The 14,509-nt window shown below is 43.5% G+C and overlaps 1 pseudogene; it reads left to right on the top strand.

Moving 5' to 3' along the window:
- The first annotated feature begins 821 nt into the window (after positions 1-821).
- LOC144482129 (SWI/SNF-related matrix-associated actin-dependent regulator of chromatin subfamily A member 5-like) lies at positions 822-10,748 on the top strand (annotated as a pseudogene).
- The last annotated feature ends 3,761 nt before the right edge of the window (positions 10,749-14,509 follow it).

The following is a 14,509-nucleotide window of genomic DNA, read 5'->3' on the forward strand; positions in this document are numbered from 1 at the left end:
CTATTTCTTTTTGGAAGGCATGAGAGAATGCTGCAAAGTTGTGTCTTTTTCATTTTTGAAGCGAGTATCAGGGGAAGCTGTCCAACTTGCTGGAGGGTGTTGTGTGACACCATTGTTCCTTGCATTGGGAGCAGCCAGGGAGCTAAATGGCCGCAGTCTGTGTATTAATTTGTCCACCTGCCCACATTTTCTGAGCACTATATTCACCATATGTGTGCCGATGCAGTGTCCAATTGGTGATGTCTGCTCCTCGAACCCTTCAAACTGCTATTGACCATTCCTGATGTTCAGTGTCACATCTGCCTTACACTGCGAAGCGGATTTAACATGCTTGATGTTTCCTTCAGCAAAACTGTCACCTTGTGTCACAATTCTAAACTTACATTAAAAGCATGCTGGGGTGAGAGCTTACTTTATCCAGATCTATCTCAATCCACAAATTAGCTGTCAGAAGTATTTTAGTATTTATTTATTTTTGTTAAAGTAAGAAAAGCTATGTTTCTAACTGAATGCCTAACTGCCCATTCTTCCTGTGTGGGTGTCCTGTAGCTTGTTACAGAGATGGGAGTAGGTGGTCCAAGGGAAAAAATGATTTTTTTCCATGTTGAATTCCTCACCTGCCGACCAGCTGAAACTGATTTGCAATTGTTATGAGCAGCTGTGCATCTGTTTTATGAAATCATTTGTGAGCGATCTAATTTGGATGCTACCTTTTTAAATTGCCATTCCTGTTCTTCTCGTGATAAACAATGTAATCATTGAAACCATTGGATGAGGCGTTGATGGAAGTAACACAATATGCTAAAACGTTTGGGGTTGGCATGACGAGAGCCACTTGTTGTTCTTTGCAGGACTTTGATTCTTGGTTTGACACAAACAACTGCTTCGGGGACCAGAAGCTGGTTGAGCGATTGGACATGGGAAGCTTCTTATCTTATCTGTATTCTGATACCGGGATGTCATTAAAATGCAAAGTTATTTCGGGCCCATCGCCTTCAGAAATATTATTCACAAAGTTGTATATTTGTGTGATGAAGTGATGTGCCTTGAGAGTGTTTGGGGCTAATTTGAAGAAACAGCAAGGTTTCTTTTCTTCATTTACTGGGTGTGGATGTCGTTGACTAGACCAGCATTTATTGGCCATCCCAAGTTGCCCTACAGAAGGTGCTGGTGAGCTGCCTTCTTGAACCACTGCAGTCCCTGAAGTTCCAGGTACATCCACAGTGCTGTTAGGGAAGGAGTTCCAGGTTTTTGGATCCAATGACGGTGAACAAGCAGCGATATGTTTCCAAAGTCAGGATGAGGAGTGACTTGGAGGGAAACGTCCAGGTGGTGGTGTCCCCAGGTACCTGCTGCTCTTGTCCTTCTAGCTGACAGTGGCTGAGAGTTTGGAAGGTGCAGCCGAAGGAACCCTGGTGAATTCCTGCAGTGCATCTTGTAGATGGTACACACGGCTGTCACTGTTCATCGGTGGTGGAGGGAGTTTGTGGAAGGGGCAGCAATCAAGTGGGCTGCTTTGTCCTGGATGGTGTTGAACTTCATGACTGTTGTTGGAGCTGCACTCATCCAGGCAAATGGAGAGTATCCATCACACCCCTGACTTATGCTTTGTATCTGGTGGAGAAGCTTCGGGGAGTAAGGAGGCGAGTTACTCACCGCAGGATTCCTGGCCTTTGACTTGCCCTGGTAGATTTAGAACTGTTAATTCATTGATTAAAAATGTGATGGCAAAAACTGAGGGTCTATATTCTACTAACTGTTTATCCCGCGCAGTGTTAAATTTTGAGTTACTGCGTGTGAATTACAAATTAATTTGACTTTTATGAAGTGATTAAGAACATAAGAAATAGGAGCAGGAGTAGGCCATCGAGCCCCTCGAGCCTGCCCCACCATTCAATAAGATCATGGCTGATCTGAAGTGGATCAGTTCCACTTACCCACCTGATCCCCATAACCCCTAATTCCCTTACCGATCAGGAATCCATCTATCCGTGATTTAAACATATTCAACGAGGTAGGCTCCACCACTTCAGTGGGCAGAGAATTCCAGAGATTCACCACCCTCTGAGAGAAGAAGTTCCTCCTCAACTCTGTCCGAAACTGACCCCCCTTTATTTTGAGGCTGTGCCCTCTCGTTCGAGTTTCCTTTCGAAGTGGAAAGAATCTCTCCACCTCTACCCTATCCAGCCCCTTCATTATCTTATAGGTCTCTGTAACATCCCCCCTCAGCCTTCTAAATTCCAACGAGTACAAACCCAATCTGCTCAGTCTCACCTCATAATCAACACCCCTCATCTTTGGTATCAACCTGCTGAACCTTCTCTGCACTCCCTCCAAGGCCAATATATCCTTCCGCAAATAAGGGGACCAATACTGCACACAGTATTCCAGCTGCGGCCTCACCAATGCCCTGTACAGATGCAGCAAGAGATCTCTGCGTTTATATTCTATCCCCCTGCGGTATAGGCCAACATCCCAATTGCCTTCTTGATCACCTGTTGCACCTGCAGACTGGGCTTTTGCGTCTCATGCACAAGGACCCCCAGGTCCCTTTGCACAGTAGCAAGTTGTAATTTTTTTCCATTTAGATAATAATCCAATTTGCTATTATTTCCTCCAAAGTGAATAACCTCGCATTTGTCAACGTTATACTCCATCTGCCAGATCCTCGCCCACTAACTCAGCCTGTCCAAATCTCTCTGCAGACCTTCCATGCCCTCCACACGATACGCTTTTGCATTTATCTTTGTGTCGTCAGCAAACTTTGTTACCCTACACTCAGTCCCCTCCTCCAGATCGTCTATATAAATGGTAAATAGTTGAGGCCCCAGTACCGATCCCTGCGGCACGCCACTAGTTACCATCCGCCAACCAGAAAAGTACCCATTTATTCTGACGCTCTGCTTCCTGTCGGATATCCAATCCCCAATCCACGTGAACACCCTACCCACAACTCCGTGTGACCCAATCTTCTTCAGCAACCTTTTGTGAGGCACCTTATCAAACGCCTTTTGGAAATCCAAAAACACCGCATCCACCGGTTCCCCTCCATCAACCGCACCAGTCACATCTTCATAAAAATCCAACAAGTTCGTCAAGCACGACTTTCCCCTCATGAATCCATGCTGCGTCTGCTGAATCGAACCATTCTTACCCAGATGGCCTGCTATTTCTTCTTTAATGATGGATTCCGGCATTTTCTCGTTCCACCACATCTTGCAGACATGACTTACCTGCGATCCACTGGAATTAAGTGGTGGCTCTATTCGTGTAACGAGAATGGTTTCTGCCCAGTCCAGCTGCATCCCACTTAGAATGGATTAGAAATGTTAAAGGGCACAAAGCTAAATGAACATTTACCAGGTGTTCTTGCATTCAGTAAATAGTGCCTGAAGTAAACATGGCATTTAAGGTGCTGGAATAGGCAACTTAGAAATTGATGAGACGAATAGATAATTATTGCCTTTCACTCGATGTAGGCAACTACCACAGGTGTTTTTAATTAGGGTGGACATTTTACCCAGATCTGAATAATTTGAATCACTTCAGATATTACATAATATGGTGAAGGGGGAGAGATTTCTTCCGCTTCATTTACTCTCAATTATTTATTCTGTGGCCATATATTGAACTCCTCAGTTGACCTTGGTAACAAGGCCCATTCAGCATCCCCACGGGCTGTTCCAATTGCTGATCCCGATCTTGATAAGAACATTTCAATTGATGCTGGATCTCTAGTAGAACTGCTTCCTGATCAGGAAGACTTGCTCAATTAAAGTGTTTTTATCACATTTTGGGAGGTGCAGGGTAAGGGAAATAGAATAATTTTTATTTGCTGAAATGTCTATCCACTATTTGAGAAGCTGAAACGGGTTGGGGGAGAGGAGGAATGGTAGGTTACAATTACTCTGATTTATCTCCTCTTCTGTTCACACTACAAGCTCCATTTCCTAACCATTCACTCTAAACCTCTGTCTGGTTCCTGTCTGTCTGAGGCTGAACTAAACTATTTGCAATTGTGATATCCTAATTGAGCCTGAACTACATTTCCAACCCCATATTCTTAATATTACCAATACCACCACCATAATATCGCCCGCCCTTGTTCAAACCCTTAATTAGCACGAGGTTTTCCTAAACAGCCTCCCACCTTGCACCACGTGGAAGATTCAATTCATCAGAACTGCTGCTGACATGAACCAAGTTCTGTCCACTGCTCCATTTGTGCATCGCTGATGGTCAACCTTCAGCTGTTTAGCCCAAAGCACTGGAATTATTTCCCTAAATCTCTCTGCCTCTCCAGCTCATCCTTATTTAAGACACTGCTTTAAAAACTCCTTGGTCACCTCTCAATGGGTTTTTTGGTAGCTCGGTGTCAAATTTGTGTGATAATTGCCCCTGTGATGATCCTGTAGACATCTTATTATCATAGAATCCCGACAGTGCAGAAGGAGGCCATTTGGCCCATCAAGTTTGCACCAACCCCACATATTTACCCCGCCAATCGCACTGACACCAACGGTTTATTTAGCCTAGCCAATCAACCGAACCCGCACATCTTTGGAATGTGGGAGGAAACCGGAGCAGACACGGGGAGAATGCGCAAACTCCACACAGAGAGTGACCCGAGGCCAGAATCGAACCTGGGTCCCTGGCGCTGTGAGACAGGAGTGCCAAACACTGTGCCACCATGCCACCTATGTTAAAGGCGTTGTAGAAATGTACATTGTTGAGGAATGAGGAAAGTGAATTTAAGGTTACTATCCGCTTAATCCCACTTAGTTACCCCACCAACCTACACATCTTGGGACACTTAAGGGGAAATGTAGCATGGCCAATCCACCTAACCTGCACATCAGACTGAGAGGGTAAACTGGAGCACCCAAAGGAAACCCACGCAGACACGGAGAGAACATGTAAACTCCCCAAAAACAGTCACCCAAGGCCAGAATTGAAGCCGGGTCCCTGGTCTGTGAAGCAGTAGTGCTAACCACAGCCACCATACCGCCCTGATCTAGTATTGTGCAATGAGGTAGGGTTAATTGGTAATCTCATAGTAAAAGATCCACAGGCAAATATTCATATCACAATTGAATTCCATATGATGGTCTGCAAGTGACATATTTCCACAATCATCAACAAGAATCTTGTCCCTATCTAATTGGTTTTAGGTTTGAGAGGAGAGCCTGCTGAGGTTGATCGTGAACATTGAAAATTTTGATTTCTTTCTTTAAATGTTCATCAATGAAATTGGGAAATAAACGCTCTGCAAGAAACATCCATCTGTGGCTTATTGAGAGCATTAACGATTGTGTTAGATTAAGAGAAGAGGCTTATCATATGACAAGGAATAGTAACAAGCTTGAGCATTGGGAGTGTTTTTGAAACCAGTAAAATGCCACAGAAGATTGATTAAAAATGGAATATGAGGGTAAACTATAAGAGCTTTTACAAGTATATACAAAAGAAGATCACCAAGTTACAGGAAGGATTTAAATAAGGTTCAAAGAGTGCAGAGAAGGTTCACAAGGATGTTACCGGGACTTGAGAACCTGAGTTACAGAGCGAGATTGAATAGGTTGGGACTTTATTCCCTGGAGCGTAGAAGATTGAGGGGAGATTTGAGAGAGGTGTATAAGATTTTGATGGGTATAGATAGAGTGAATGCAAGCAGGCTTTTTCCACTGAGGCTCGGGGAGAAAAAAACCAGAGGGCATGGGTTAAGGGTGAAAGGAGAAAAGATTAAAGGGAATATTAGGGGGGGCTTCTTCACGCAGAGAGTGGTGGGAGTGTGGATTGAGCAGCCGGATGAAGTGGGAAACATTTACCATTTAAGAAAAACTTGGACGGGCTGATGGATGAGAGGGGTGTGGAGGGATATGGTCCAAGTGCAGGTCAGTGGGACTAGGCAAAAAATGGTTCGGCACAGACAAGAAGGGCCAAAAGGCCTGTTTCTGAGCTGTAATTTTCTATGGTTCTATGGTTACTGTATTTTCTCATGAAGGGTTGGATTCCAAGGTCTGATCTGTTCTGTTGCAGAATAAAGCTGTTGACAATCTAATCTGAAGTTGCAGGTGTTTTCATCAAGTGAACATTCAGCCCACACCTGTAGATGTGCTTCAACCCATGGCTTGTTCAGCTGTTTTTGTTGAACCTGTGCTTCAGTCCACAGAACTGTTCAGGGCAGCTTTTGTAACATTGCATTATTTTGCTTGACCTTCTTGGGCATCATCAGTGTGTAAAAAGCATGTATTCTCACCTGAATTAGGTATTGAGACCCTTCCTCCTCCCACATATTAAAGCTGAGGTAGAAAAGAGCCTGCCGCCAAAAAAGGAAGTCAAAATGTATGTGGGCCTGAGCAAAATGCAACGGGAATGGTGAGTGCACAACTTGTGAATCTTAATGTGTTGCATTGTGAAGTACGGCATCATCTTGCAACAACTCATTGAAATTGTCCTGCACTTCAATCAACAATTAGAGCATTTGTAGAACGAAGGGAATAGATTCACCAGTGTAAGCGAGTGTGATTTTACCCAATGCATCAATAATAGGCTGACTCCCTACTATTGACCATCTTGCTTCCGTCTGATCTGTAAGATTTTTGTGTTTGGAATTCTAACTTCCCTCAATCATTTCCATTATTTTTTCCCGAAACAGAAGATCATCATTGAATTCAGATTGGACGATTGCCATTCAAGTGTGATTATTACAGTGCTTTCAAACTACTTTGCTCTCAGCTTTGGGCTTTCTTCTTTCAAACCCCAATGCAGCCCATTATTGATACCCACCTGATCAGGTACTAGTGAGGTGTCCCCTCCAAACTTATTAACCATGTCTATCATGGTTGGTCAAGGAGAACGCTGCAAAGCCCTTCAAAATAAGACTGCACCCGATGTAACACAATGTCATTGCCTCACGATGATGCCAGGATCGCTGCCACAAATATAAAACAGTCACTAATCAAACAGGAATTTAGGAGAAGATTCAAAAAAGAAAGTGGCAGAGTGGTTAGTGTGGAACTCACTACCACATGGAGAGGCATGACATTGATGCATTTTAGGGAAGTTTGTTAAACATAGAATGGAAAAAGAAATCGAAGGTGTGAGGAGACTCTTATCATGAACACTGATCTGGAATTGTTGATCGAAGTGGCCTGTTTCTGCGTTACAAATACTTAATCCCAGAGTACTTCATATTGCTCGCATCCAAGTTAGATGAAAAGGAATATTCCCATCCCTTCAAACCCTGGCCACCTGGAATGAATTGTACTTTATATCAATGAACAAAATGTCGAGTGTGTATTAGTCGTAAGATATGGGTTTCTATATCTGTGAGGCTTAGATGGAGCACCCTGTTCCCTGGTAGGTGAGAGGGGTTGGAATGTGGATCCTAGACTTTGTCCGAGGCACCTATAGAACAAAGCATTCATTTTAGGTTGTAATTGCTTTCTGTTGAGCTCCATTAAAAAAATGAATTTATCTCCAAGTTGGTGTGATGAGTTTTAATTCTGGCCTTGCTGACAGGTACACCAGGATATTAATGAAGGATATTGACATCCTGAACTCCTCAGGAAAATGGACAAATTGCGTCTATTGAATAGACTGATGGAACTGCGCAAGTGCTGCAACCACCCCTATCTGTTTGACGGAGCTGAACCTGGCCCACCTTACACCACTGACACTCACCTGGTAGTTAACAGTGGCAAAATGGTGGTACTGGACAAACTGCTGCCGAAAGTGAAGGAGCAAGGTCAGCCGCAGGCCTGGTCAAGGCTTTTGTTTCCCTTTCTGTCTTTCAATCTTTCTATAGGAAGGAGACATGGAGTGATTTGATAGTTTCGTGGATACTTGAGTAGCTCGGACGGGGTGGGGGTGGCCAACATAAGGCATAAGGCCCAAATTAACGATTGTCAGACCGTAAAGGGAAATTAATTGAAAATATTCCAAAATGTGTTATAAATTAATATGTAATAAACTCTGGAATCAGCAATGGTTTTAGTTATAGTAGGACAGGCAAAGAAGCTTACTGAGATCTCCTTGAGGAGATAACCAAACTAAAACACAATGCAAATTAGGTTTTAGAATATGTTCAACAAATCTGTGATTAGAGAGTAAATATAGTAATAAAGTTCACGCTTTGTGAAATAGATGACATTGTCTCAATGGATTAAGAATTAGCTTAATGTTAATGTTCCTACTTTGGGAGGATGTAGGTTTGGATTCAGATTCGATTGGAAATTCAAAGAGCATGCCAGTCACTCGAACTCGAATCCATGACCAAATTAGTTGAGACTCTGGAGACCAGGAGGAATTGAACAAAAACTACTGTGTAGTCCAATCCATATAGAAGGAAATCGGGTGGAGTGGAAAATCAAACATCCTGGTATATAGATTGGCTGTAAACAACCGCCTGCATGGTTATTTGTGCATTTCCGAGTGCGATGTCAGACTTTGTCATGCTCTGGAGCACTCCTGTACCTGTGCTGTAGAGTGATCAAAAATAGAACAGGATTTTTAGTAAATGAAAGGGGTTTGTGATGTTTAGCCTTCGTAAGCATGCAAGGATTTCCACGACAATGTCTGCAAAAGAATTTGAAAATGATCACTGATGACACCATGGCAGCATTTGACCTGTGCAGCAAGGTACAGCAGATTGCATGCTGTGATGTTATAGGTTACAAATCAGCACAGGTTTTAATGAGTTAAAAACTGCTGAAAATACGCAACTAATCTGGTAGCATCAGCGAAGGGTCAACTATGACTCTTCAGAACTCCCCTCTCCACAGATGCTGCCTGACCTGCTGAGTATTTCCAGAACTTTGCTTCCATCTATTTAGCTTTTATTTCACAAGTTTTAGTGACTGTTTAAAACAATGGTGTGTCTTGATCTGAAATCGCATTCTGTTTTAGTCATTCTGGCCTGCCACACGCCATCCACTGGGGCTGGGGGCTCCCAAAAACTGGCCGATTTACCATCAAATATTCTTCATGAGGAGAGTTGGATCACAGGCCTCTGCAATGCTTGATGGGCCCCATCCTCCTTCCGGGGGAATAGTTACAGGAGCCAAATATTCTGAAAATTGGGGGCTAACGTGTTGGGAGAAGGTGAAAGGGATAATTACATGGTTTGGGATTGCAGCTATTTTTTGATTAGGGTTTAAGTTTTGCTGCCCAAACTGCAGCACCGTCTGGAATCCACCTGGAATATAAACCCTTCGAAATCATTCCCATCAATCATGGCAGCTGGGTCACATGGACAGTTCACATTGTATGAATTATAAAATTGGAGTTGGTTATGTGTTCATTTATGCCTCCTGTACTATAACGAGTTTACGAGATTACTCTGCATCCTGCATGTTACCACTGAAATTTGTTTTCCATTATCCACATCAGTAGATGTAGGTTTTTGAAGCATCTGTGTATCTGCGCTGTGTTCTTGGCTACCGATCAACCGATTACCCTGATGAATGTTCTTCTTTTCCACAGGTTCTCGGTGTTGATCTTCAGCCAAATGACCAGGGTACTGGATATAGAACATAGAACATAGAACAGTACAGCACATAACAGTCCCTTCGGCCCACGATGTTGTGCCGAGCTTTATCTGAAACCAAGATCAAGCTATCCCACTCCCTATCATCCTGGTGTGCTCCATGTGCCTATCCAATAACCGCTTAAATGTTTCTAAAGTGTCTGACTCCACTATCACTGCAGGCAGTCCATTCCACACCCCAACCACTCTCTGCGTAAAGAACCTACCTCTGATATCCGTCCTGTATCTCCCACCACGAACCCTATAGTTATGCCCCCTTGTAATAGCTCCATCCACCCGAGGAAATAGTCTTTGAACGTTCACTCTATCTATCCCCTTCATCATTTTATACACCTCTATTAAGTCTCCCCTCAGCCTCCTCCGCTCCAGAGAGAACAGCCCTAGCTCCCTCAACCTTTCCTCATATGACCTACCCTCCAAACCAGGCAGCATCCTGGTAAATCTCTTCTGCACTCTTTCCAGCGCTTCCACATCCTTCTTATAGTGAGGTGACCAGAACTGCATACAATATTCCAAATGTGGTCTCACCAAGGTCCTGTACAGTTGCAGCATAACCCCACGGCTCTTAAACTCCAACCCCCTGTTAATAAAAGCTAACACACTATAGGCCTTCTTCACAGCTCTATCCACTTGACTGGCAACCTTTAGAGATCTGTGGATATGGACCCCAAGATCTCTCTGTTCCTACACGGTCTTCAGAACCCTACCTTTGACCCTGTAATCCACATTTAAATTTGTCCTACCAAAATGAATCACCTCACATTTATCAGGGATATCTTGGAAGATTATTGTATGTGGAGAAACTACGAGGATTGTAGACTGGATGGACAGACGCCGCATGAGGAGAGACAAGTATGTTTTTTGCCCTGTGCTTTCAAAACTGAGTTTGTTTGAGGAAAGTTCTCACCTCTTAAATTGATCTGAGGCTCTATTATCTAAGTAAGAATTCTAGACTTAAGGTTACAAAACTGACTCAAGGTTTTCAAACAAAAAATATGAATATTCAATTTGAATCCAGCATCTATTTGTATTTTTAAAAATGAAACTTTCCAACAATTAGTAAAAAGATTGGTCCCAATCGTTTGTTCAATTCTGGCTTTTCTTTTCTCTCTCATCCCTCCAGGATTCTATTTCTGCTTTCAATAGTCCTGGGAGTGTCGTGGTTCCCCAGGACGACAATTCGTTCACATCGGTTTAAAACAGAGAGTCTGAGCAGCGATCTTCCAAGCAATAGACTTTATTTCTCAGCACAAGCGAAAAAGTCGGGATCTCCGGATCAATCCAAAGAGCCCTTGGGCTTACAATCTTTTATGTACATTTCAGCCTCATATCTCAAGATCCTCATCTCCCTTTTACAGCCTGTCCTTGGTTGTTATCTTACCCTACAGCCCGACCTTTCTTTGGCCACCATTAGTTTTAGTTGACCCTTTATCTGTTTTCTTTGCAATTGGTCATTCCCTGTTATATCTCTTTGTCTCTTAAACCATGGTGGTTATAACTCTTGCTCTTATCTGAACTTTTCTGTTTGTCCAATAATCGTGGTTTTGCAGGCTAAGGCCGAATGTGTTTAGAAGAAAAGACATCCTCTCTGCTGATTTATGGTCCACTAATGTGTTTAGAAGAAAAGACATTCTCTCTGCTGATTTATGGTCCACTATTAAGTTGAACCACCGAGCAGTCTTCCTTGTTTTCTTAAGTGACTATTGTTTGCTTTCCTTAATTAGTGATTGCTATATTACTTCTCTAGTTCCTCTAGTTCCTCCACTTTGATCATATCGACTCCACTTGATTATATTAGTTCGGGTCACACGAGGTTACTTTAGGTTATATACCCATCTCACTACTCACCTAAATCTGCTATATCATTTTACTAAAACCTGTGAATCTGAATTTCATACCTAGCTCATACAATATCTAATACAATTTCCCTTACAATCCCCCCTTTGAGGCTTCCCTAGCCTCATCCCAATTATCAAGCTCAAATAATCCCCTTGCTCAATCCCATTTGTATTTTATTTTAATCACTTTTCCCAGGCGATGTGGAGGAGCCGACTATTTTGGTCAGGGATCAGTTTCCCTATTCTAACTTTATCATAATTTGTCTATCCCGGTTCTGATTTTTGGGTTGCTCCTCCAGCTTGCCTGCCCCTGACAGTAATCAGCCAAAAACCTTCCCACTCTTGTCTAGGGAAGGGAAAAAGACTGATTCCTGTGTACAGACTAAATTCTCCTGGTTTCCCGCGGACTTCAGCAAGGTGCTATTGTTGTCACAAGGCGATCTTCCACTATTGTAGTTATTTTACAGAGTGACGAGTTTCAACTTCGACCAAGGTCATTGTGAATCCACTCAGCGGGGGCGGCTCAAGATTTTCCCATTCCTCTGTTTTTTCTCTCGAGCGTGAGCTGCTTCGCACCCGCGTCACCATCTGCCGCGCTGCCATTCTGGTAAGGAAGGATCTCAGGGCGGGTAAAAAACAACAAAATATCAATCCCAGAATGATTATTGTTGCGATTGCTACAGCTCCAGCTTTGGCAAACCACGCCCCCCATCTTCCTAATATTCTGTCCAGCCAACTCCATACCTCATGCCCAAACCCAGCATTTTCTTTCACTTCTTTCTTAAGATTTTTTAACTTATTCATGGCTTGTGTAAATGACCCCTCTGGATTAGTGTTATTAGGGATAAATGTGCAGCACTGATCCCCAAACATAACACACACCCCTCCTTTCTCTGCCAGGAGCCAATCTAACGATTTTGCCACGCCATTTTGCTGGTCGCATCCAACTGCTCTCCTAAGGCCTCCAGGGCATCATTCGTATAATTAATAAACCTCTGCTGATTATAATAGATGTAATTGATCCACTCAGTATTCTTGCTGGGTGTGATCCAAACAAAGAGGGATTCAAACCCTGCAGCTATTTCGTTCCTAGCTTTGAACTCATTCGGGATGCCGCGGGGCTGTCCGATTGCGTCCAATTTTATCGTAGGGTCAGGGGTATATGCCCTCTTAACTTTTTGTGATTTAATTTCTCTTTCCACCGGTAGTATCACAATGCTCTGGGCAAGCATAACTCGGGCACATAGTCCCTTCCAATTCTGTGGTAATTTTGCCAATAGCCCTTTCTCCGGGCCACAAAGCCACCAGAGATCGGCCAGTTGATTTTCTTGATAGTCTAACGCATAAGGAGGGGGTGCCCATCCCCCTCCTGAGATGATCAGATTAAGAGCATCTGTTATATTCCAAATCCTTTCACACTCTCCTGTGTAATTTCCCACACTACTTCCTGTGCTACTTTCCCTCCAATAGCAATCTTGGATTTGTAAGTTGGGCTCTACACTCCATTCCTTTGGGACCGCGTCCACTGCCGTTTTTAGCCACTTTGGACATCTGTGGGTCAAGTTGTAGATGCCCTTTTTTACCCCAGCAAACAGGATGCAGTGGTATTGACACAACGGCGGCTCACCTTTACAAAGGTTATCACATGCGGATCCGGAACAGTTTATCTTCTCATACGAGTAGTTCCGATTCCCTATCATATGATACCGCATATATGTGGTATATGGACGGCAATTTTCCTTTCTCCAGCTTTGTTTCCTGGTTCCACAGTCTCCTGATCCCCATGGTATATCAGTTACTTGGGTGTTAGGTTTCTCTGATGCACATACTACACACTCTTTCCCATCACTGTTTCTCTGACCTGTATACTCAGCCCATTTCCACCATTTGTTTTTCTGCGCTTTCTCCCAAATAGTATTTGTGCTCACTAATCGTTCACGTTTTGTTCGTCTTAATACTCTATCTTCCTGATTCTGCACCCTTATGTCTTCTGTATCCCATTCTCCTTTTCTATGGGTCACGGAAGTCCCTAAGGGAAATAGTTTCCAAGTCCCAGGTGGGGAATGGGGCCCCTTCCCTGTCCTCACCTCCCTCGGCACCTTAACTAATAGGCTCAGGCTGGGCATTTGTATCATCAGCCAGCTCATGTACAGAACCACTTTCATCATCCTCTGTTCTTTTTGTTCTTCCTTGGCTCTGTGCCTCCTCCCCACGATTCTCCCCTTGTATTTCTATCTCTTCCTCCCTATCACTTCTATCCACTCTGTGTACTTCTTCAATTTCCCTTCTCTCCCCCACCCCTGGTACCGTTCTGGTACAATGGTTCAAGTGATACCACAGTGTGCTGCCTTCTACTTGCAACGCCGTGGGAGACACTTTGGTGACTTCAAACGGTCCTTCTCGTCTCGGTTCGTTCCGACGTCTCCGGAACTTTCTGATGTATACTCGATCTCCAGGCTTGATCTGATGTTCTGTTACCGGATTCTCCTCCTCCTTGGCTTTCTCCTGTTCAAATATAGTTCTATGTATAACAGTTAATTGTTGGATATATTCTTTTGTGCTTTGATCTAAACATTCTAGCGTAGGACCTCCTGATCCCCTGATCATAGGTACCGGCATTACTCTTCCTGTCATCATTTCATGTGGGCTCAAATGTGTGATTCTGTTTTCCTGACTCCTGTATTGCATTAGAGCCAATGGCAGAGCATCTATCCAGTTTTTCCCTGTTTCATTGCAAATTTTGCTTATTTTAGCCTTAAGGGTCCCGTTTGCTCTCTCCACCATTCCTTGGGATTGAGGGTGATATACGCATCCAAACTTCTGCTTTATTCGGAGTGCCGAGAGTGTCTCTCTCAGTGCCCTTCCTATAAAAGCAGATCCATTGTCTGAACTTAATTGCGTGGGTATGCCAAATCTTGGGATAATTTCTTTTGACAGGAAGTTAATCACCGTTCCAGATCCTTGATCTTTGGATGGCGTTGCTTCTATCCATCTGCTGAATCTATCAATAATCACTAGCATGTATCTTTTCCCTCTTACCACCTTTCCCATATCCACATAGTCCATGCATAGATGTTTAAATGGTCCTTCAGGAATGGGTATATGCCCTATTGGGGCAGTA

Source organism: Mustelus asterias, assembly GCF_964213995.1.
Source record: "Mustelus asterias chromosome 26 unlocalized genomic scaffold, sMusAst1.hap1.1 SUPER_26_unloc_22, whole genome shotgun sequence".
NCBI lineage: Eukaryota > Metazoa > Chordata > Chondrichthyes > Carcharhiniformes > Triakidae > Mustelus > Mustelus asterias.